This window comes from Elephantulus edwardii, unplaced genomic scaffold (assembly GCF_000299155.1).
Source record: "Elephantulus edwardii isolate Elephantulus edwardi_28Jun2011 unplaced genomic scaffold, EleEdw1.0 scaffold00203, whole genome shotgun sequence".
Taxonomy (NCBI): domain Eukaryota; kingdom Metazoa; phylum Chordata; class Mammalia; order Macroscelidea; family Macroscelididae; genus Elephantulus; species Elephantulus edwardii.
This window is the reverse complement of record NW_006399953.1, coordinates 5,236,616-5,260,926: the sequence shown is the minus strand read 5'-3', so window position 1 is coordinate 5,260,926 and position 24,311 is coordinate 5,236,616.

The window sequence follows — 24,311 nt, the reverse complement described above, 5'->3', positions numbered from 1 at the left end:
GCAATTTGTGAAGCAGTGAAAGATATATCCCTTATTGTGGAGTTTAGCATTAGTTACAGTGTGACCCCACCCTTAGCCCATGTGGCATAATCATTGTAAATATGTCTATCATACTGTTGTAACACTTCAGATTGAAAGTAAGGAGAGGGTTGAGTGATGATAATTATGAATTATGGGCAAGGAGCAATTAAGTATAAAATTAGGGCTAATAAAGGTTGCTGGTGGTAAGGGCTATACATGAATTAGGTTACAGTGCGATATGAGAGATCAAATAATTTTAAATGTTGTATATTAAAGAGGATGAAATTTATTTTTTTGGTTATGTCAGATATAGAAACGCTGAACAGAAATATAGAAATATAGAAATACTTTCTATTCTCCAATTTTATGCTCTTTGCATATTCTAACATAATATTTTGCTTTGTCTTTTCAAGCTGCCCTTTGATATCTTCTGTTTATTCCTTAGATATCTCTTACCTTTGTTTTTTCTTCCCACTTTCAATTTTTTTCCTATTGATTTGCATAAAGTACCTAATATTTTGGTTCTTGTTATGTGCCTTTGAGTTACCTGTGACGCATAGCAACCCTATGTTCAGCAGCTCTGAAGCCTGCCATGTGCTGAACCGGTCTCACTGATACCAACACACCAGCCCACATTGCCCCAATCATTGTATCAATTAATCTCATCTGGGGCCTTCCTCACCTGTGCTGTTCCTCCACCCTTCCAAGCATGATGTCCTTTTCCAAGCACCGGTCATTCCCGGCCATGTGCCCTAAGTATGAGAGACAGAGCTTCAAAATAGCCTCCAATGAAAGACTTGGTTTTGAACTCCCCAAGACAGACCTTTTTGTTTTTTTGGCAGTCCATGGAACGTTCAAGGCTCTTCTCCAACATCACAGTTTGAAGGCATTGATTCTTTTTCTATCATGTTTAGCTCATTCTCCATCTCTCTGATGCATAGCAAGTAATTGCAAAGACCATGGCCTGAATTTGGTGCAACTCAGTCTCTAGACCGACATTGTTGCTTTCCAGTACTCTGGAGAGGTCCCTGACAGCATATTTTCCCAATGTGATTTGTCTTTTGATTTCCTGACTACTAGTACTAAGAGTGCTGATTGTGGAGCCGCAAAGTTGTAATTGTTAGTAACTTCAATCTCTTCTCCATCTATCATGGTTCTGCCAATTGGCCCAGTGGTGAGAATCTTTGTCTTCTTGATGTTGAGCTTCAATGCATATTGAAGGCTATAGTCCTTAACCTTCTGCAGCAAGTGCTTCAGGTCTTCCTCAGTTTTAGCAAGCAAGGTTGTGTAATCTGCATAACGAAGGTTGTTGATGAGTCTTCCTCCAATCCTGATGCCACGTTTCTCCTCATAGAGCACTGCTTCCCAAATGATCTGTTCTTCATATTGATTGAAATGATAGGAGACAGTATACATCCCTGACACACTCCTTTTCATATTATTTTAAGAAAAATAATGAATTTTTTAATTGATATTTTAATGAAAGTTTACAAAAAACCTGGATTTCAATGGAAATTCATTTATTATTGCACATTTCCTGCCTACCTTCCCTGACTACAATTTCTTTTAATTTTCTACTAGTTTTTTAACAAAATTTGAATACATTATTTTTAATAACAAATTATTTTACATTCCCTTTCACCCCCACCTCAGCAAATTGTACAACCTCATGATTAATCCCTCCACTCTCCTGTACATCTTCATACCTCTACTTCCAACCTCTCACACCCCTCTTGGATCCTTACATTCATTCTACAATAATAGTTTGGGATTGAGTTAGTTTACTCAGTGTAATGCTCTCTAGTTCCTCCCAAGTTAGGTAATAATTTGCAAAGTCATTGCTGCTGTGTGCTGCATAGTATTCCATTGTGCAATGTACCATATTTGAATCATGCAGTGTTTCCCTGTTCCGTTCTGAGGACTTTTTCCTGGTACAAGTATAGGTTTGCATAAGCACAATCAAGTGTCCTGGAATTCCCATTTACCTAAAAAGTAGCCACCATTTGCTGTGATCCACACAGTCAAATGTTTTCTCGTAGTCAATGAAACATAGACAGACATTCCTCTGGTACTCGAACCTCCACCATGATCCATCTGACTTTGGCAGTAATGTCTCTAGTGTGATGACTTCTTCTAAATCCATCTTATATATCTGGTAGGTCTCTGTCAATATACTGTTCCAGTCATTTCTGGTTGATCTTCAGCAGGATTTTGCTAGTGTGTGAATTAGTGATATTGTTCAACAATTTCTACACTCTGTTGTAACATTTTTTTTAAATGGGAATAAATATGGATCTATTCCAGTCAGTTGATCAAGTCGTTGTCCTTCAGATTTCTTGGTACAACTTGGTGTGTACCTCCAGGGCAGCATCTGTTTGTTGACATGTGTCAGTAGGTATTCCATTAATTCCTAGGGATTTATTTTTTGTCAAATCCTACAGATCAGCCTGAACTTCCTCCTTCATCACCACCCTATAATCTTCTTGATCAGGTAACACCATTCTCCCAGAAATCCATCGTTTTCCTTAACAGCATCTTTCAAAAGGATATTCAGTCTCAAACCTGCATCAGGATCTGGGTTTTAAATATGGCCTCTTAACACAGCATCAGGAATCCACATATTCGCACAAGACAGGATCTGAGACTGCCCTATACTCTTCTTAAGCAGGTAACACCATTCTCCCAAAAGTCCATTGGTGTCCTTCCTTCAGACCTTGGGCCAAATAAACAGCAAGTTCTTATTCATATTTACTATATACTGTGTTTTATACAGTCTTCAATTTAATCATGTTTCATACTATCATTAATATTCATTGCATTTTACAAAATTTGTAATTATAATCTATGCCTATTATTGGAAGAAGGATTAGCAATCTACTCCTGTGTGATTATCTGCCTCTGAAAACCTACTGGAAGGTCAGCTATGTGTCAATTCTGACTTAACAGTATTCAAAACCAACAACAATATGTCTATTATTTTTGAGTCTCCACTGACTCTTCTCTGTTCCTTTACCACTCCCTATTCAGCCAGTAAACTCTGCTTTCCTAGTGATTTCCATCCTCTTCTAATTTCCACCCTGTTTCCCATTTCTTCTTTCCCTTTTGGTCATTTATACATATCTTATTAGTTTTCTTTCTATTTTTACAATAATGGTCTTAGGACACTAAGTTAGTTTACCCAGCATAATGCTTTCTAAATTCTCCCAAGTTATAGATTGTGAAATCATTGTTTCCTAGTGATATAGATGGCATTCTACTGTCATCCCTAGTAACAGTAATTCAACGGTATAGCAAGAAATGGTTGTTGGATATGGTATATAGAAATATCAAACTCTCATACACTGTTGGTGTAATTGTAAAATGGTTTAATCACTTTGGAAGACAGTTTAGTGTTTCCTCAAAATGCTGAACATAGAAATTTCATATGACCCAGATATTTCACTGCTAGGAATAAACCTCAAGAAAATAGAACTGATACAAGAACAGAGATATGTACACCTATGTGAATAGAATCGTTATTCACAATATTAGGAAGATGGAAACAGCCTAAAACCTTCAATAAATGAATGGATTGAGAAATTGTGTTTATTCTTCCCTTATTTTGGCTTCTCTACACTCTAATATTACTTTCACGGACTCTTCTCTTCTTTCATTGTAATGATCTTCATCTTTCTTCAAAGATGATTTTTTTGGTATCGTCCCAGAGCTCATCTGAATCAGTCTTTAATATCAATGCTTCAAGTCTATATTCTTCAGCTGATCTTTAAAATCAGTTGGAGTGTACTCAATATTGTGCTTTAGTTCTTATGGGCTTGTTTTTTGTTTCTTCTACTTCAATTTGAACTTGCACATTAGTAATTGGTAGTGTTTTCCACAGCCAGCATCTGGATTGGTTTTGTCTGCTAATATTGAGATTCTCCAAAGATTTCTTCAGAGAGACAGTAAATTTGATTCCTGTGTGCATCACCATGTGAGGTCCATGTATAAAGTTAATTTTTGGGGTTTTTAAAAAAGGGTATTGTGATGAATTAGTCAATGAATGTAAAAACAAATTTAATCATTTGATCCCAACCAAATTTCTATCACCAATTACTGTAGCCTATTGGCAAAAAAGCTGCATTGCAATCCCTGCAGGTATGCAGTTACAGTTCACCAGCTGCTCCACAGGAGAAGGAGAGGAAATCTTCTCCCATACAATTAGCTGCTTCTGAAAACTCGCAGGTGGGTCAGCTATGGGTCAGTTCTAACTCAATGGCACATAGCAACCATTCCTTCCATTTTGTTTTGAACTTTTGCATTCCAGCCACCAAATATCATTAATGCATCTTGACTGAATATTTGGCCAATTTCTAACTGCAAAAATTGGTAGAATTTCTTAACTTGGCTCTCTTTGGCTTTAGCAGCTGTTGGATGTATTTGAATAACCACTGTATTACGAGATCTTCCTTAAACTTATCTTCGTGATATCCTATCACTCACAGCATTATACTTCAAGATAGATCTTGCAACAGCCTTTTAATGAATGCAACCCAATCCTTCTTTAAAACAAAATTGAAAACCAAATTCAAGCTCCAATGGCAACACTGAGAGATGAAGGTGGAGGGTGGGTCAAAATCTTGAATGATCCAGAAAGCATAAATGAAGATAAAGGTACTATACAGAAATACTTTACAAAAAATGATTGGTCAGCATCTAAATATTTCAGGAAGCAGCATATAATCGAAAACCAGTGGTGATGATATAAGAAGTCCAAGCTGCATTGAAGGCATTGGCACAACATAAGGCTCCAGGAATCAATGGGATCCCAATTACCATGTTTCAAATAATAAAGGCAGCCCTGGATGTGAAGACAGATACTTGGCCAATGGACTGGAAGAGATCTGTATTTGTTCCCATTCCAAAAAAAGGTAATCTAGCATAATGTGGAAATTAATGAACAATATCTTTTATAACACATACATGCAAAATTATTGCAGATCATCCCAAAACAGTGGAAACAATATGATTATTGCCATAAATTCAATAAAAGTTTAGAAGGGATCATAACACCAAGAATATCATTGCTGATGTCAGATAGATCTTGGCTGAAAAATCAAAATACCAGAATAATGTATATTTGTATTTTATTGCAAAAGCACTTGATTATGCGTTCATAATAAACTATGATCAAAATTGAGGAGAATGGGAATTCCAAATCACTCACATGTGCGTATACAAAACCCATACCTAGACCAAGAAGCTGCTATTCAAACAGAACAAGGCAAACTGCATGGTTTAACATTAAGAAAAATGTTCTGTGTTATAGATGATAAAGGATCAGGCACTAAATCCCCTCTCTCTATAGCTGTTTAAGTTCTATGCTGAACAAATCATTCTAGAAGCTGGACTTTATAAAGAAGGATATGGTATGGTATCAATATCAGAGGAAAGCTCAGCAACCTTCATTATGCAGACTGCACAGTCTTGCCTGCTGAAAGTAAAAAAGACTTGTTGAAGAAGATACAATATTACATCTTGCAATATGGATTACATGTCAACATTAAGAAAACAAAGATAATCATCATTGGGCCAAAATGCTATATGGTAGATATAGAAAAATTTGAAGTTGCCAATGATTGTATCTTGCTTGGATTCACAATAAACAACTTTTGCACCAGCAGTTAAGAAATCAAAAGAAGCTTTGCACTTGGAAAATCTGCTATCAAGCAACTCTCTGAATTATTGATGAGCAACGATGTGAGCTAAAGATTATGATGAACTTAAATCAAGCCTTGGTGTTTGTAATCACTTGCTATGCATCTTAGATATGGGAATTTAGTAAGAATAACAAGAAGGACTGAAACCTTTGAGCTGTGATGTTGGAGAAGAGTGTTGATTGTCTCATGGACTGCCAAAAGTTCAAACAGATACGTCTTGGAGAAAGAGTGCTTCTCGGAGGTAAGGATGGTGAAGTTTCATGTCACATAATTTGAACATGTTTTTAGGAGAGGCTATTCCTTGAAAAAGGACATCCTGCTTGGAAAAATGGAGTCAGAAAATGGGAAAAAGACCTTCAACAATGTGGATTAACAGTAGCTACAGTAATGGGATGAAGTACATGAGAGATAGAGAAGATAGCATAGGCTAGGGCATTTTTCAGATTTGTTGTGTATAGGGTAACTATGACTTGTACTCTACTCAAAGGCACGTGACAACATCATGTTAAAGAGGAAGACTTTGGCATTTGTTTTAGGTTAGATTTGTAAGGAAATTAATAAACTATGACTAATAATAAACAATCTGACTAAAGTTTTCTAAGGAGAGTCTCTGTGACAAAATATTTGTTTAATACATGGATGTGATGAAATGGCAGTATTGGGTTAATTATTCCTCCTGTTGAGAATAACTATTATAGGGAAATATGTCACCTCAGAATGTGAATGTGCACAACTGGCTTGATGATGATGACTTTATGATGACATGTGAGAATACGAGGGTACCTACGCCATTTCTTGGCAGCTTAAGAAGCACTTAGAACACTTGTTTAGGTGAATATGCTGAAGGAATTTAAAACTTGTTTCCATATTGTCATAAAATTCTTAATGGCAATTGTAATGGTGGGAGATTTCCCTAAGCTCTATAAAATGTACTTTACAGTTCCCCAAAGCTTTCCACGTAATATCAATTATTGGTCTGTAATTTTCTTTCTTTTCCTACAAGTTTGTTTTGGTTTAAGTAGTTTCAATGATATCATTGTCTCTGAAAAGTCTTATAGGCATTTTGTAAAAGTTAGTATGTTGTTGTTGTTGTTATGTGCCGTCGAGTCGCTTGCGACTCATAGCGACCCTATGTACAAAAGCCCTAAACTCCGCTCTGGCCTGTGCCAATCGCACTGTCTCTGACACTCCCATCACAATTATCCCAGTCACTGAATCAATCCACCTCATAGAGGGCCTTCCTCTCCTGCGCTGTCCCTCCACCCTCCCAAGCATGATGTCCCTCTCCAAGGACCGGTCTCTCCTCACAACATGTCCAAAGTATGTTAGACGGAGCCTCAGAATCCTTGCCTCCAAGGAGCCACCTGGTTTAACCCTTTCCAGGACAAATCTGTTTGTTTTCCTAGCAGTCCATGGTATTCTCAATACTCTTCTCCAGCACCACAGCTCAAAGGCATCAATTCTCCTTCTATCCTCCTTGGTCATTGTCCAACTCTCTGATGCATAACAAGTGATTGCGAAGACCATAGCCTGTATCAGATGCACCTTAGTCTCCAGAGAGACACCATTGCTCTTCAGTACATTGGAGAGGTCCCTAACAGCAGACTTTCCCATGGCAATGCGCCTTTTAATTTCCTGGCTGCTGGTGCCAAGACTGTTGACTATGGAGCCAAGCAAACTAAAGCTGTGTACAATCTCAATCTCTTCACCATCCATCCTGATGCTGCCAATTGGTCCAGTGGTGAGAATCTTTGTCTTCTTGACATTGAGCCTCAATCCATATTGTAGGCTGCAGTCCTTGACACTCTGCAGCAGGCGCTTCAGGTCCTCTTCAGTTTCAGCAAGCAGGGTTGTGTCATCCGCACAACGCAGGTTGTTGATAAATCATCCACCAATCTTGACCCAACATTTCTCCTCATAGAGCCCAGCCTCCCGGATAATCTGTTCTGCATTTAGGTTGAAAAGGCATGGAAATAGGATGCATCCCTGGCGTACGCCCTTCCCAATTTTGAACCATGCAGTGTTCCCTTGCTCTGTTCTGACGACTGCCTCCTGGTCCAAGTATAAGTTTTGCATTAGAACGATCAAGTGTTCTGGGATTCCCATTCTTCTCAGAGTCAGCCACAGTTTGTTATGATCTACACAGTCAAATGCCTTTGCATAGTCAATGAAACACAGATAGACATTCCTCTGGTATTCCCTGCTTTCAACCAAGATCCATCTAACATCAGCTACAATATCTATAGTACCACGACCCCTTCTAAACCCAGCCTGGACTTCTGGTAGTTCTCTGTTGATGTGCTGTTCCAGTCGTTTTTGGATAATCTTCAGTAAAATATTGCTTGCTTGTGAAATCAATGAGATTATTCTGTAGTTTCCACATTCTGTTGGCTCACCTTTCTTTGGGATAGGAGCAAATATCGATCTCTTCCAGTCAGTAGGCCAAGTGGTCGTTCTCCAGATTTCCTGGCACAACTTGGTGAGCACGTCCAGGGCAGCATCTTTTAACTGAAATATGTCAATTGGTATACCATCTATTCCTGGAACCTTAGTTTTTGCCATTTCCTTCAAAGCAGCCTGAACTTCTTTCATCACCATAGGCTCTTGCTCATATGTTTTTCATGAAATTCTTCTGTGTCTTCCAATTCCTTTCGATACAGTGACTCAGTATATTCCTTTCATCTTCTTTTAATACTTCCTGGATCATTTAATATTCTGCCGAAAGCATTAGTGTAAGTTTCCTAAAGATCACCTAAACATTATTCAAAATAAATGAAAGAGAACTTCCTTTGCTGACTTGCTATACCTCTTCTTAATGATGCAGAATCATTTCTGTTCTTCTTGTATTGCCAGCAATCTCTGAGCATGTTTTTATGGAATTATAACCTCAAAAGCTTACAAATATTGTCTGAAAACACTTATCAATTTGAAGATGCATCAGGTTTAGAGTTCAAGGATGGTAAACCTCTAAAGTAGGCAAACTATTCAAAAGGCTTGGAAGATTCCTAAATTATTACTTCAGAATAAAAATATTTGTTTCTTGCATATTTTGTTTGTTTCAACTAAGAAATATGATATCATATTATAAGAAACAAAGATACAGTCATACCTAGGAAAAGTTCATGGATATAATTAATGAAATCCATCAATAGTTTTCTAAGACTAAAATAGCTTCTTTATTTGGGATGAGCTGACAAATGGGGAGAAGGAAATTGCACAAAAGTGTTAATTTCTATTCATAAATCGCAAGACATTTTTATTCCAGAGGTTATTGAATGAGCCCATATGACTCAAACTTCAGTGCAAGAAAATGCTAGCCAGCTGAGAGACACAGACACAGGTAAGGTGAAGAATTTGTCAGTGTGCGTGAGCATAACATCTTTCATGGTATTTCTATAACCCATTTTCATAATGAATAAAGTTCAGATTAGGCTGTAGGAATAGTTAAATATAAATATTACTATAAATGCTATTTATATACATATAAATAAATCTTTTTTATATTTACATGAAAGAAAAAAGGAGAAGGAAATGACTATGATAAATATTAACTTGTCATAGAGACAATGCAGTTAAGCTCTTCCTAAATAGTCTGTTTGTCTTTACTTGTATATCCTTCCCATTCACCCTATGGCTTGCTCTAGATGCAATTATGATAAGAGTTTCAAAATAGCTTTTCAAGTGAGTGGCATCCGGCTTCATTTATAGCATCAAAGTCCATCCATATTACTGAGCCGGGATGTAGATGTAAGAATCATCTGACCTAAGCTACATTTAAGGAAGGTGAACACAGCATTAAAGCTGTATGTCATTGTTCTCAGACAGGTTTGTTAATTTCATTAATATTGATGCTTTTGCTCAAGTAAGACCCATTTTCCCCATTAAACATCCACAAACTGAATATTCTATATTATTGTAACATAGCCTGAGTAAGTAATGTATCCAACTTTTTAAGACACTATAAATCTCAAATGATCTGAACAAACACATAACATTAAACATTACTCTTATAGATTACTCTTATAGATGTTTACACAATTTTAATAAATATGATTTAACTTAAAGATTTGTTGTTGTTGTTATGTGCCGTCGAGTAACTTGCAACTCATAACGACCCTATGTACAACAGCACTGAACCCTGCTCTATCCTTTGCCAACCTTATTGTCTCTGACACACTCCCCTCTATTATCCTAGTCACTGAATCAATCCATTTCATCAAGGGTCTTCCTCTCTTGCACTGTCCCTCCACCCTTCCAAGCATGATGTCCCTCTCCAAGAACTGGTCCCTCCTTGCAACATGTCCAAAGTATATCAAATGAAGCTTCAGAAAGCTTGCCTCCAAGGTGAAACCTGGTTTAATCCTGTTTGTTCTTCTAGCAGTCTTTGGTATATTCAGTTCTCTTCTCCAGCATCATAGTTCAAAGGCATCAATTATCTTTTTATCATCTATCATCTCTACTCATTGCCCAGTTTTCTGATGCATAGCAAATAATTAGGAAGACAATGGCTTGGATCAGGCACATGCTAGTCTCCAGACTGACATCATTGATCTTCAGTACTATGGAGAGGTCCCTGGCAGCAGAATTTTGCAAAGCAATTTGTCTTTTGATTTCCTGGCTGCTGATACCAAGAGTGTTGATTGTGAAGCCAAGCAAGCTGAAGCTGTTAACAATTTCAGTTTCTTCACTGCCTATCATGATGCAGACAATTGACCCAGTGGTAAGAATCTTTTTTTTTCTTTCTTTTTCTTGATGTTGAGCTTCAATCCATATTGAAGACTACAGTCCTTGACATTCTGCAGCAAGTGCTTCAGGTCCTCCTCAGTTTCAAAAAGACACTCTGCTGGAGAAGGAGGGGCAATCTCTTCCTGTACCAGTCAGATCCTAATTAACGGTACACACACAAAAATAATAATAAAAAAATTAAAATGAAAAAAATATTTCAAAAACATAATTGTCAACTGAGACTCGTGACACTTTAAATGCTCCACTGGCTCAGCATAGCCTCTAGTCTTGGTACAAAGCTACTGTTGTAGTGCTTTTCATTATTTCTTAGATTTCCCATCTCTCAGGTAATATTTTCTATGTATTCTTGTATGTTGTCCACTTTTTCCTTTGCTATTCTCATTGTGTGCTGTTGAGTTAGAACTCTCCATAACTGACCCTCCATCAGGTTTTCAGAGGCAGTAAATCATCTGGGAAGAAATTACCCATATTTCCCCTGCAGTTGGTGGATTCATGTGCCTTTGGATTGCAGTTCAGCTTAGACCTTAGAAGATTAATCATGATCATTTTAAATTTTCTGTCTGATAATTACAAAGTTTTTGCCATATTGAAATCTCATTCTGATGCTTGCACTATCTCTACAGACTGCCTATACTCTCCTATTTAACAGGACATACTTTTAATTTAATTACAAGATAGCAAGAGAAGTGTTTTTCCATTCTATGAGTATTTCAAATTTTCTTAGTAAGCATTGGACCCTGGGCAGTAACCTTGTCAAGTAACTTTACTCTGCTTCTTGGGAGAAGTTCTAGCATCATTAGTGGTACATTGTATGGATCCTATAGCATTCTTTAAGGTTTGTAGTACTACAATGTTGTTCTAAAGCAATGAATAATAGGAAGAAAGCATATGAGATTACTTTTCCCTCTACTATCTCAAACTACCTGTATGAAAATTCACATTAATCATTGTTAAATCCACATTGAAAAAAATTAGATACTTTTTGTTTGTTTTTTAAAAAACATTGGCAACATTCCTCTATTTCAGAATGCCTATCCAAAGAGAATAATACATTAATTGTTAAGTTCCTAACTAAAAGATTGGCCATTTGAACTTGCACACATTTTTTGGGGGGGAGGAAAATGAAATTATCGTATCTCAGTCAGATTTATACATCTATAACCAAATACAGGTTGTTATGAATTGGATTTAAGTTTTGAGATTTCCCACCACTTAGTAATGTTACGGTGTCCTAATGCTGTCCATTTTGAAAACTTAATTTTTAAATGTGCTTCCTATGAACACATTGAACAGCAAAATTACGTATATATGTATATATATATACATATATACATATGTATACATATATATATATACATATACGTATACATATATATATATATATATAGAGAGAGAGAGAGAGAGAGAGAGAGAGAGAGAGAGAGCGCACAATCATATAGTGAATCAATAAAGCAGACTTGGAAAGAAGAAGTATGCTAGATACATCTGTAATACTGACCTTATTTGTTCCATTGGGGAGATCTGTGTAAGCTCTTGTTTATCAAAGCAAAACCTGGACATTTGTACCTTCCCATCAAACCAGTGAATATCCTAAGGAATGACAAAAGAACCAACAAATATGTCTTAGAGCAAGTACAGTCAGAATGTTACTTTGGAGCAAGAATGGTGAAGTTTTGTTAAACATATATGGACATGTTTTTAAGAGAGAGTAGTCCTTGGAAAATAACATCATACTTGAAAAGATGGAGAGTCAGTGAGGGAGAGAGGAAGATTTTCAATGGGATGAATTGATAAAGTGACTATAACAATCACAGACAATGAGGATGGCACAGGACAGGCATGATAAAAATCTACAAATCTGTTGTTCATAAATAAGGTCTCTATGAATTGTAAGAGAACACAATGACACCTAACAACAACAATATCAACCAGTTACAGAATCCTGGCAACATAGTGTATAATGTATTGGAACTGCTAACCAAAGGGCTGGCATTTTAAATTCATGAGCTTTTCTGCAGGTGAAAGAAAAAGTATCTTCTATTTTGTTGCTGTTACGTGTTGTTAAGCTGCCTGCAACTCACAGTGACCCTATATACAAGAGCCCTAAGCCCTGCTCTATCCTGTGAGAATCTTATTGACTCTGACACACCTACCTGCATTACCCCAGTCACTGAATCAATCCATCTCATCAAGGGTCTTCATCTCCTGCACTGTCCCTACACCTTCCCAAGCATGATGTCCTTCTCTAAGGACTAATCCTTCCTTGCAACATGTCCAAAGTACATCAGATAAAGCTTCAGAATACTTGCCTCCAATACGTAGCCTGGTTTAACCCTCTCTAGGACAAACCTGTTAATTCTCTTAGCAGTCCATGGTATATTCAATACTCTTCTCCATCACCACAGCTCAAAGACCTCAATACTCTTTCTATCATCCCTAGCCATTGTTCAGCTCTCTGGCATATAGCCAGTGATTGTGAATACCATGGCCTGTATCAGGTACACCTTAGTCTCCAGACTGACATCATTGCTCTTCAGTACCTTGGAAAGATCTCTGACAGCAGACTTTCCCAATGCAAAACATCTTTTAATTTACTGGCTGCTGATACCAACAATGTTGATTGTGGAGTCAAGAAAATAAAAGCTATTTATAATCTCAATCTCTTCATCATCCATCATGATGCTACCAATCTGCCCAGTCATAAGAATCTTTGTGTTTTTTTTTTATATTGAACTTCAATTCATATTGCAGGCAGGAGTCCTTGACCTTCTGCAGCAAGTGCATCAGGCCCTGTTCAGTTTCAGCAAGCAGGGTTGTGTCATTTGCATAACTCAGATTGTTGATGAGTCTTCTTCCAATCCTGATGCCACATTTCTCCTTTTAGAGCCCAGCCTCTCAGATAGTCTGTCTGCACATAGATTTAAAAGGTATGCAGATGAGACACATACCTGGTGTATACTATTCCCAATTTTGAACCATGCCATATTCCCTTTCTCTGTTCTGAAGACTGCCTCCTTGTCCAAGTATAGGTTTTTCATAAACATGACAAAGTGTTCTGGGATTTCCATTCTTCTCAGAGTTAGCCAATTTGTTGTGGTCCACACAGTCAAATGCCTTGGCATAGTCAATGAAACACAGATAGATATTCCTCGGGTACTCCCTGCTTTCAGTCAAGATCCATCTAACATTAGCTACAATATATCTATACCATAGCTTCTTCTAACCCAGATGGCACTTCTGACAGGTCTCTGTTGATGTGTTGTTTCAGCAGATTTTGGATAATCTTCAGCAAAATATTGCTTGCATGTTATATTAATGATATTTTTTTTATAATTTCCACTAGATCACTGAGAACCCAATGCAAAGGGAAGAAATAAAGACACTAAGGAGCTGAACATAAGATTTCAAAGGGCAGCAAGGAAGACAAAATAAAGTAGTATAATGAAAGGTGCAAAGAGCTGGAGTAAGATAATCAAAGGGGCTAAACTCACTTAGCATTTTTTTAAGCTCAAGGAACTGAAGAACAAATTCAAGCCTCAAGGTTCAGTACTTGAGGATGCTTTGGGGAGAATATTAAGTGATCCAGAAAATATTAAAAGAAGAATGCCAGAGTATACAGAATCATTGAACCAAAAGGAATTGGCGGACATGGAAGAATTTCATAAAACAACATATAAGCAAGAGCCAGTGGTAATGAAGGAAGAAGTTCAAGCTGCTCTGAAAGAATTGACAAAAAAACAAGGCCCCAGGAATTTATGGCGTACCAATTGACATATTTCAACAAACAGGCACTACCCTGGATGTGCTCACCAAGTTGTGCCAAGAAATCTGGAAGACAATGTGACCTGGCCAACTGACTGGAAGAGATCTAAATTTGTTCCCATTCCACAGAAAGGTGATCTAACTATGAGTCATGGAGACCCTATGGACCACAGATGGGAACCTAGCTCTATCATGTTCCATCTTCACAGCTTCTGTCACTCACAAGCCTATTTTTGCAGTCATTCTTTCAATTTTGAAAGATGTTCCTTTCTTTCTCTAACCCTCTACCATTTCCAGTATGACGCCTTTTGTCAAAGACTGGTGCCTCTTGAGAACATGCCTAAACTATGTGAGATGGCACTTCACCATCTTTGTCTTTAAGGAACACTTTGATTAAACTTGCTTCTTTAACAACATTAAAACAGGGGAGCTCTGGTGGCCTAGTGACAAGAAGCTGCACTGCAATCCCAGAGGAACACGGTTCGAATCCACCAGACGCTCTGCCGGAGAAGGAGGCGCAATATCCTCCTGTACCAGTCAGATCTGATTTGACTGTACACGCCCACAAAATTAAAACAACAACAACAACAGCAACAAAAAAAAACACACAAACCAACACTAAAACTTAGCTTATCACCCCTGAAAGAACACTTAGGGAACTCAAGTGACCAGGAAGCACTGGTGGCCTAGTGGCAAGAAACTTTGCTTCAATTTCAGAGGCATGTGGTTTGATTTTACCAGCTGTTCTACCAATGAAAAAAATGGGTATTCTCCTCCTATGCAATTAATTAACTGCCTCTGACAACCTGCTGGAAGGTCAGCTCTAGGTTGGTTCCAACTCAACTACAAATAATCACAGTGAATTAAATTTAGGAATCTGTTTACATAATATAATAAGTCTCATTTTTATTTACAATAAGGATTTCGGGAGTTTACACTGATGAGCTTTTAAGACAACATGCCACGTTAAGAACACACACAAAAAACCTTCACTATTTTAATTTGAAAAGATAAAATAGAGGTTATAGAAACCAGCATCTCATAGCGACACCCCACAGGAAAAGTAATATGAATCTTATAAAATATCTGATCTTCTGAACACAGTGAAAAATCCAAAAGCCGCTTTATGTAAAACCAAACAGGAATCCACAAGTATAATTAAGTATTTGAGAACTAATAACCTAAGGAGAAATGGAATTCCTACCTCATAATAGCCAATATATTTCCCCTATATAAACAGATCAGCCAAGTTCACATAACTGCAAACTCTGAGTAAACTTTTCATAATGTTAACATAATTAATCTTTTTTGACAATATTTTAGCAAATATGTTTATATTACTGAAAAGCTATATTCCTCTAAAGTACATTTACCAGAATTTTTTCATTGCCAAAATAGTAAAATTAAATTTACCTGTCTTACAGAGGTAAGTTATACTTTGGAAATCAAGCATTCCCCCCAAAAAATTTTAATATCATTTTCTGTTTACTTGGTTAAGATCAAATTAATATTTAATCTGTAAAGAATAGCTGTTATTGTTTGAGAAATAAATTAACATTTTCGTTCTATAATTTTGTATGTGAGGGTGAAAGATTGAAGTGAAGAAAAGACTATTCATTTTTATGTAAACTGTTGTGATTGCCAAAAACATGCTAGAATTATTCAGAAAGATATGCTTCTTTTAAGAAAATTCATTTTTAGCAAAAGGCTAACAAACCTTTAGACTAAAAACTTAGTGATATGTCAGTATTAAAAGTTAAGAGGAGTTATGGCAGTGAGTATACATTAACTCTTATTTTATTTGTTTTTTGAGAACGTGCCCCTTACCTGTACAATTATCTTTGAAGGACAAATAATAACACCTCTCATAAATACATACATATGTTAATATAATTTTCTTTATGAATATACATGGTTCTAAAACAGCATGCGTGCAATAATACTATTAGTATGCAGAGTAAACAGTACCTTACTATATTGTCTAATCATAAGGATTTAGATGTGCATAAAAATGATTGAAAGCATAATAATATACATTTTCCTGTTTTAGATGAAGAGAGGGCAAATTAAATTTGTAAAACTAGAATTATATAAGAAATTGATTTCTGAATGTATTAGAACACAATTTAATGAACAATACATGAGGTATTTTGATGCTGGGTTTGTCAATTCCTGACATGCCTTACTGAAACTATATAGAAATGTAGAGTAATATTCTGAAAAAAAAATTTTTTTCAGGGCTCTCTGGTGACAAGAGTAAATAGAGGAGTTATGCTGCAAATCTAAAATCAGGCTGTTCAAATCCACCAGCTGCTCCATGGGAAAAAGATAGACAATCCTCTGTGAATTTAGAGCCTCCAACTGCCCTACAAAAGGATCAGTTATGAGTTAGTTCTGACTTTAAAGTAACAATAGATTTCTGGTGACATGATTCTTAGTGAGTTGTGCTGCCAGCTAAAATTTACACTGCTATGGAAGTTTCTATCAGTGGCTCTGAGATAGAAAAGTGGGCAGTCTTCTCTTGTTATAATGAACATCTTCAAAAGCCATTAGAAGGGAGTCTCTGAGTCCAAAGCAACTCTCAACAGTAAGTAAGTCATTGCTAGATGGAGAGTCTAAATAATGACTAGAAAATCAGGAAGCTTTACAGAAAGAAAGATACAGATTTATTAGAAAATTTTTAAAAAATGTGTAGATTTATTAGAGAATAAAGAAATAACTGCAGGAGGAGAATACTCGGAGCCTGGGAGAAATAGAAAACCACTCAGTTTTTCTAGGGCTGTTTCTCATGGAGAAGAATGTTTTTCAGTAGTAAAAGGAGGTATCATGTTCACTCACCTTCACTCAGATGGCTCTAATGTTCCTTCGTTCTTTGTACACACACACACACACACACACACACACACACACACACACTCAAGATGGAATTGTTTGCAAGATAGTCTGGGAGTAGGTGGCAACATTAGTTTTGGGTTACAGGCACATGTGTAGGTCTCTTTTGCTTCTTCTGATTTGAATAGTTCTCCTTTTTTGAGTATTTTTTGCCTAGTCAGGTAGCTCTTTGCCACATGTGTATGTCATCCAGCCTTGTTTTCTGAAAAACTTCTTAATCCAATGCTGACTTTCTATGTTAAGACAATACTCTTTAGCATCATACCCTTGATGTTTGTTGAGATTTTTTTTCCTTTTAACAAATTCTTAGCTAGATATATGTTGGTAAGTGTACATAAACCATAATACTAGAATGAGTAGGTGTATGTAGGATTTCTTTACTTTTTTGCTCCTTTTTAACCTAATTCTTTAGATTATTTAAACTGGATCTTTTGACTTCTCTCTGTATTACCTAATTCTCTAGATCATGTAAACACCATCTTTCACCTTTCTATTTAATCTTTCTAGTTATCAAGACCATTATGAGTGAGTAAATGAGTAAAAATTATATATTCGAGATGATTTACAGATAGCTGAGTAGGGAAATAAAACCAGTTACAGAAACATATAAATGTATGAAAGGGCTAGGGACATGCAGGCTGTTCATGTTAGACAATCTGTCTCCTCTTTTAAAGAAAAAAAAAAAAGAAAGAAGTCTGTATTGTCAGTTAAGAGAGAAGATGATGGGAGACAACAGATGACTTGAAATGGAGATAACTTCAAATTACTACTGAAAAGAATGGAGAAGAGATCACTTTTATGAAATATCACTGTTTTAATAATAATTTTGAGGGTATATCCATTATTGCTGCTTACTACCATCTAAACAAGCATGACTCAGAATGACCCTATGAACAAAAGGCTTGAAGCCTTTCTATAACTATCGTCATTTAGCAAAGTTCTTAGAATTTCCAGATGTATGTTGTTTAGGAAGTGGATGTCACTCCTGCTTCCAAATATCCATTATTGTTGTTATTGTTGTTGTGTGCCGTCGAGTTGCTTGCGACTCATAGCGACCCTATGCACAACAGCCCTAAACCCTGCTCTATCCTGCGCCAACCGCACTGCCTCTGACACACCCATCCCGATTACCCCAGTCACTGAATCAATCCATCTCATAGGGGGTCTTCCCCTCCTGCGTTGTCCCTCAACCCTCCCAAGCATGATGTCCCTCTCCAAGGACCCGTCCCTCCTGGCAACATGTCCAAAGTATGTCAGACGAAGCCCCAGAATCTTTGCCTCTAAGAAGTAGCTTGGTTTAATCCTCTCCAAGATGAATCTGTTTGCTTTCCTGGCAGTCCATGGTACATTCAGTACTCTTCTCCAGCACCAGAGCTCAAAGGCATCAACTCTCCTTCTGTCCTCCCTAGTCATAGTCCAACTCTCTGATGCATAACAAGCGATTACAAAGACCATACCATAAATATATAGTGAAAGGTATTTTTTCATGAAAAGTTTGGTTTTTTAAGAATTTTATATTTCAAGTAGGGAATTTCATTTATTGCACTGATGTAAAACTGAAGACTTAAAAAAAAATTATTATGCATTAAGAGGAGCTCTGGTGGCCTAGTGGCAAGAAGCTGCACTGCAATCCCAGAGGCACACGGTTCAAATCCACCAGATGCTCTGCAGGGAAAGGAGGGACACTCTCCTCCTGTACCAGTCAGATCCCATTTGACGGTACACACACACACAATAATAAAATAATAATAAAAAAATTATTATATATTAGTTTGTATATAAAATTCATGAGCATTGTTTTTCATTTATATACATTGTGTTACACACATATTCTTTGCCTTTTCCATCTCTTTGAAGAATGGGATTGGTATTTGTATTGAGATTGCATTAAACGTGTACATTGCCTTTGGTAGTATTTCCATTTTCACAATATTGAGTCTTCCTATCCATGAGCAAGGGATATTCTTCCACTTCTCAAGATCTCTTTTTGTTTCTTGTAATAATGTTTTGTAATTTTCTTTGAATAGATTCTTTTTGATTCTGGTTAAATTTATTCCCAAGTATTTAATCTTGTGATCAGCTATTGTGAAGGGTATTGTTTTTCTTAGTTTCGGCTCTGTATTCTCTTTGTCACTGTAGAGAAATCCAACTGATTTTTGTATGTTGATCTTGTACCCTGCAGCTTTGCTGAATTGGTCAACTATGTCCAATAGTTTTCTTGCTGAGTCTTTAGGGTTTTCTAAGTACATATTGTTTATTCACATTTTATTTCATACAATCATTACCGTACATTGTGTTTTATGAAATTAATCACCATTGATCTATATCGACTATTACTTCTTTTCAGGCCTCATTTGACCTTTCTTAATTCTTTTACACACTCCCTGTGCTCACCAAAATCGATAACTTCATGATTCCCTCCCATTTCTACCCTCAGTTGTCTTCCTTCCTCCCTTTGTACTTTGGGTTTTTTTTGTTTTTATTACTTTTATTTTATTAATTTTAATGAACATTTACAGAGATTTTAGATTTTCGTTCATTCTTTCCCCCGTCCCCCTCCAGTTCACTCCTCTCTTTGAAAAGCAAAAGATAAATTTCTTCTTTTGAATACAAGTCCCACTCCCTGACCCCGACCCTGACCTCCTCCCCCACTCCGCCGCTCCAAGTGTACTCCACTATGCAACCTTAATTCTGGATTCCTATGATGATCATAATGTACTTTGTACACATCTTACTCGTTGTCCTGTTTTATCAGAATGGCCTTATACAGTATTTGTTCTTATGTTGTTTTTATTCTTGATTGCTATTGTGCTATAAGCACAACTCATAGCATCCCTATGAACAAAAGACCTTAAGCCTTTAACTATCCTCATTTCTCCAGGTTCATAGAGTTTCCAGAAGCATGTCGCTTGGGAAGTGAATGCCACTCTTTCTTCCAAACCTGTCTTAAATTGGAAGCTCCACCAACACTGTCAACCATGGGTAAATGTTATAGTATTTGACACCTCAGTGGCACAAGGTTCAACATTATAGCAACCACATGTTACTTCAGCACAGCATATTGACAGAAGAGTGCTGTACCTCTTAGAAGAATGTTCCTCAAAAGTCTAATAACAACTGATTTTTACATATAAAGGCCCTCCTTGAGGTCCTGTTGACTCTAAACAAGTCATGTTCCATTGAGTTTCCTGAGACCTCTGAACCCTTCCCTGTCCTGAGCCAGTCTCATTAATTACAACACAACAACCTCCATTGTCCTAGATACTGTATCAATCCACCTCATTAAGATTTTTCCTCTTCTGCTTTGTCCCTGCACCCTTCTGAGCATGATGCATGATGCCCTTCTTCAACGACCAAGCTCCCCTGGCCATGTACCCAAAGTATGAGGGGGAGCCTTAAAATCCTAACCTCCAAGTAGAGACTTTGCTTCATGCTCTCCAAGACAAACCAATTTCTTTTCTTGGCAGTCCATGGTAGGCTTTAGACTCTTCTCCTGAAACTCAACTCAAAGGCATCTATTCTTTTAACATTCTTAGTCATTGTCCAGCTTTCTGAAGCATTACAAGTAATTGCAAACACCACGGCATGGCCTGGATTAGGCACACCTTTGTCTTTAGACTGACATCTTTGCTTTTCAGCACTCTACAAAGGTCCCTTAGAACAGATTTTCCAAATACAATTTGCTTTTTGAAATCCTGACTGCTGGTGTTAAGAGTGTTGATTGTGGAGCTGAGCAAGTTATTATCACTAATAACCTCAATCTCTTTTCCATCTATCATGGTGCTGCCAGTTGGCCCAGTGGTGAGAATCTTTGTCTTCTTGATGTTGAGCTTTAATCCACATTGAAGACGATGGTCATGGACCTTCTGCAGCAAGTGATTCAGGTCTTCTTCAGTTTTAGTAAACAAGGTTGTGTCATCTCTGTATTTATAGGTTGTTGATGAGTCTCCTCCAATCTTGATGCCTCATTCTTTCTCAAAAACCACTGCTTCCAAAATGATCTGTTCTGTATACAGATTGAAAAAATATGGGGGAAGAATACATTGGCAATCATGTCTCTAGTGCCACGACCTCTCCTAAACTCAGCTTGTATTTCTGGTTGATCTCTGACAATGTACTGTTCTAGTCATTTCTAGACCATCTTCAGTAGGATTTTGCTAGTGTGTGATATTATTCAAGAATTTCCACACTTGGTCATGTTGTCATTTTTTTGGAATGGGAATAACTTTGGCCAAGTAGTTGTCCTCCAGATTTCTTGATGAGCTCATATAGTGCAGTACATCAGTTGGAATTCCATCAATTCCTAGGGCTTTATATTTTGTCAAATCCTTCATAGCAGCCTGAACTTCCTTCTTTATCACCATTGCCTCTTGATCATATGTTGCTTCTTGTAATTCTTCTGTGTCAGCCAATTCTTTTTTGTTACAATGACTCCATATATTCCTGCCATCTTCTTTTAATACTTCTTTTCTTCTTCTTTTATTGGGAAAAACATATTGGGGGTACAAGGAGGTGAGGGTTGGGGGCAGAAGAGTGAGGATGGGCCAGGATGCAGTTGCAGAGCTGCACAGTTTGGTCGGTGGGGGGAGCAGGTGAAGGAAATGATGAGGGTCCAGTGGGGACCAGATGCTACAGAGGAATGACAAGCATTTTCCAATGGTAATTAAACCAACTGTCTTATTGATTTGGGGATTGGATTTAATACTTCTTGAATCATTCAGTATTCTTTTATAGCATCCTTAAGCATTTATTTTTTAGTTCCTTCAACTTAAGAAATGCTGAGTGAGTTCAGCCCTTTTGATTTTCCAACTCCAGCTCCTTGCACATTTCACTGTAATATTTTGTGTTTTCTTCCCAAGCAGCCCTTTGAAATCTTCTGTTCAACTTCTTAACTTCTTGATTTCTTCTCTTTGATTTGGCTTCTTAGCCCTCTAGTGCAATATTCAGAGTCTCTTCTGACATATTTTTTGGTCTTATCTTCTTCCTTCTTTTTAATGACTTTTTGCATTCTTCATGAAGGATATTCTTGATATCTTCATACAGCTCATCTGGTCTTTATTCATTACTTTTCAAATCCTCAAACTTATTACTGAGTTGGTTTTTAAATTAATGGGGATAAACTCATAAAGTCATATTTTGATTCCTGTGGATTTGATTTTTCCTTCCTTAGCTTTAATTTGAACTTGCATATAAGCAGTTGATGTTCTGCTCCACAGTGAGCACCTGGTCTAATTTTCACTGCTGATATTGAACTTCTCCAATGATTCCTTCCGCAGAAGTAATCTATCTGGTTCCTGTGCATCCCATCATGTGAAATACATGTGTATAGCCTGTGTTTATGTTTCTTATAAAAGGTATTTGCTATGAATAGATCATTGATTGTACAGAAGTCTATCATTCTGTCCCCAGCCTCATTTCTGTCACCAAGTCCATATTTTCTGTCTACTGATCCTCTCCCTGGTTTCCAACTTTTTCATTTTTGTCACTCATTATTATTAATGCATCTTGGTTACCTGTTTGATAAATTTCTCACTGCAACAGTTGATATTATTCATATATTTCCTTCTCTTTGGCTCTGGTTGTAAGCACATAAATTTGAATGAAAGGGAGACTAAGTTAATGCTTACAGCTTCTTCCATGCTATATAATAATATTTTTAAAATCATTGCTCCTGAGTGCTGCATAGTATTCTATTGTGTGATTGTACCATAATTTCCCAATCCATTCATTTGGCTGATGTGCATTTGTGCTGTTTCCATTTTCTGGTTATTGTGAATAATGCTATTATGAACATAGATATTCAAATCTCAATTTATTTCTAAGTTCCAGTTTCTTTGGAGTATACTCCTAACAGTGGAATAGCTGGGTCATATGAATATCTTTCTGAGGAAATGTCAAACCGCCTTCCACAGTGGTTGTATCATTTTACAATTCACCAACAGTGTATAAGATTTTCAAACCCTCCATGTCTTTTCCACTATGTATTGTTTGCTGCCCTGCTAAACTTTTCCACTGCTACTGGGGTGAGATGATTTCTTATTGTGGTTTTTGATCTGCATCTCTCTTACTGCCAGTGATTTTGAGCACTACTCCATGTGTCTGTTAGCTAGCTGAATGTCTTACTTTGTGAAAAGTCTTTCCATGTCTTTTCTCCCATTTTGTAATTTGGTTATCTTTTTGTTTTGGAGGCCCTGTAGTATTCTGTAACTTTTGTTATGAGACTTTTTTCTGACATGGCATTACCAAATGTTTCTTGTCCCAGTCAATAGGTTTTCTTTTCACCTTGGGAAAACTTTTTGACGCACAGAGGGACTTTATCTTTAGAAAGTCCTATTCATCGATGTTATTTTCTCCTGGTTGTCCATTTCTGGATGTATTCTCAACATTTTTTTATACTAACTTTTTATACATTTTATGTTTGATCCCTTTTTGTCTATTATGATCTTTAATGTTTTGAGCTTTACCCTTAAGTCTCTGATTTACTTTGACTCGATTTTTTAGTATGAGATGTGGATCTTACTTCAGATTTCTGCAGATAGAAGTCCAGCTTTGCCAGTACCATTTGTTGAAGAGCTTGTGATTTCCCCATTGGATAGGCTTTGTTTGTTTGTCAAACACAAGCTGACTGTAGTTAGAGGGATTAATTGCAGAGTTCTCAATTGTGTAACATTGATCTATGTGTCTATCATTGTACCAGCACCAAGCTATTTTCTTTATTACAGCAGTGTAGCAGGTTTCGAGATCAGGGAGAGCTATGCTTCCTATTTCTTGTTTTTCAGAAGCGTTTTGCTTATTTCCGGTCTCTTTTATACCTAATAAGTATGCTAATAATCTTTTCTATCTCTTTGAAAAATGAATGTGATGCCTTTATTGCAATTACATTGAACATGTAAAGTGCATTTGGTAGGATTGTCACTTTTACAATATTGAGTTGTTCTATACATAAACAGGGAACACTTCTCCATTTATTTACTGTTTCTCTAAGAAAAGTCCTGCTTTTTTCTTTATAAAGGTCTTTTATTCTTCTAATTATGTTCAAACCTAAGTATCTCAATTTATATTTGGCTATTGTAAACGAGCCGAGCAAACTGAAGCTGTGAACAATCTCAGTCTCTTCACCATCCATCCTGATGCTACCAATTGGTCCAGTGGTGAGAATTTTGGTCTTCTTGACATTGAGCCTCAGTCCATATT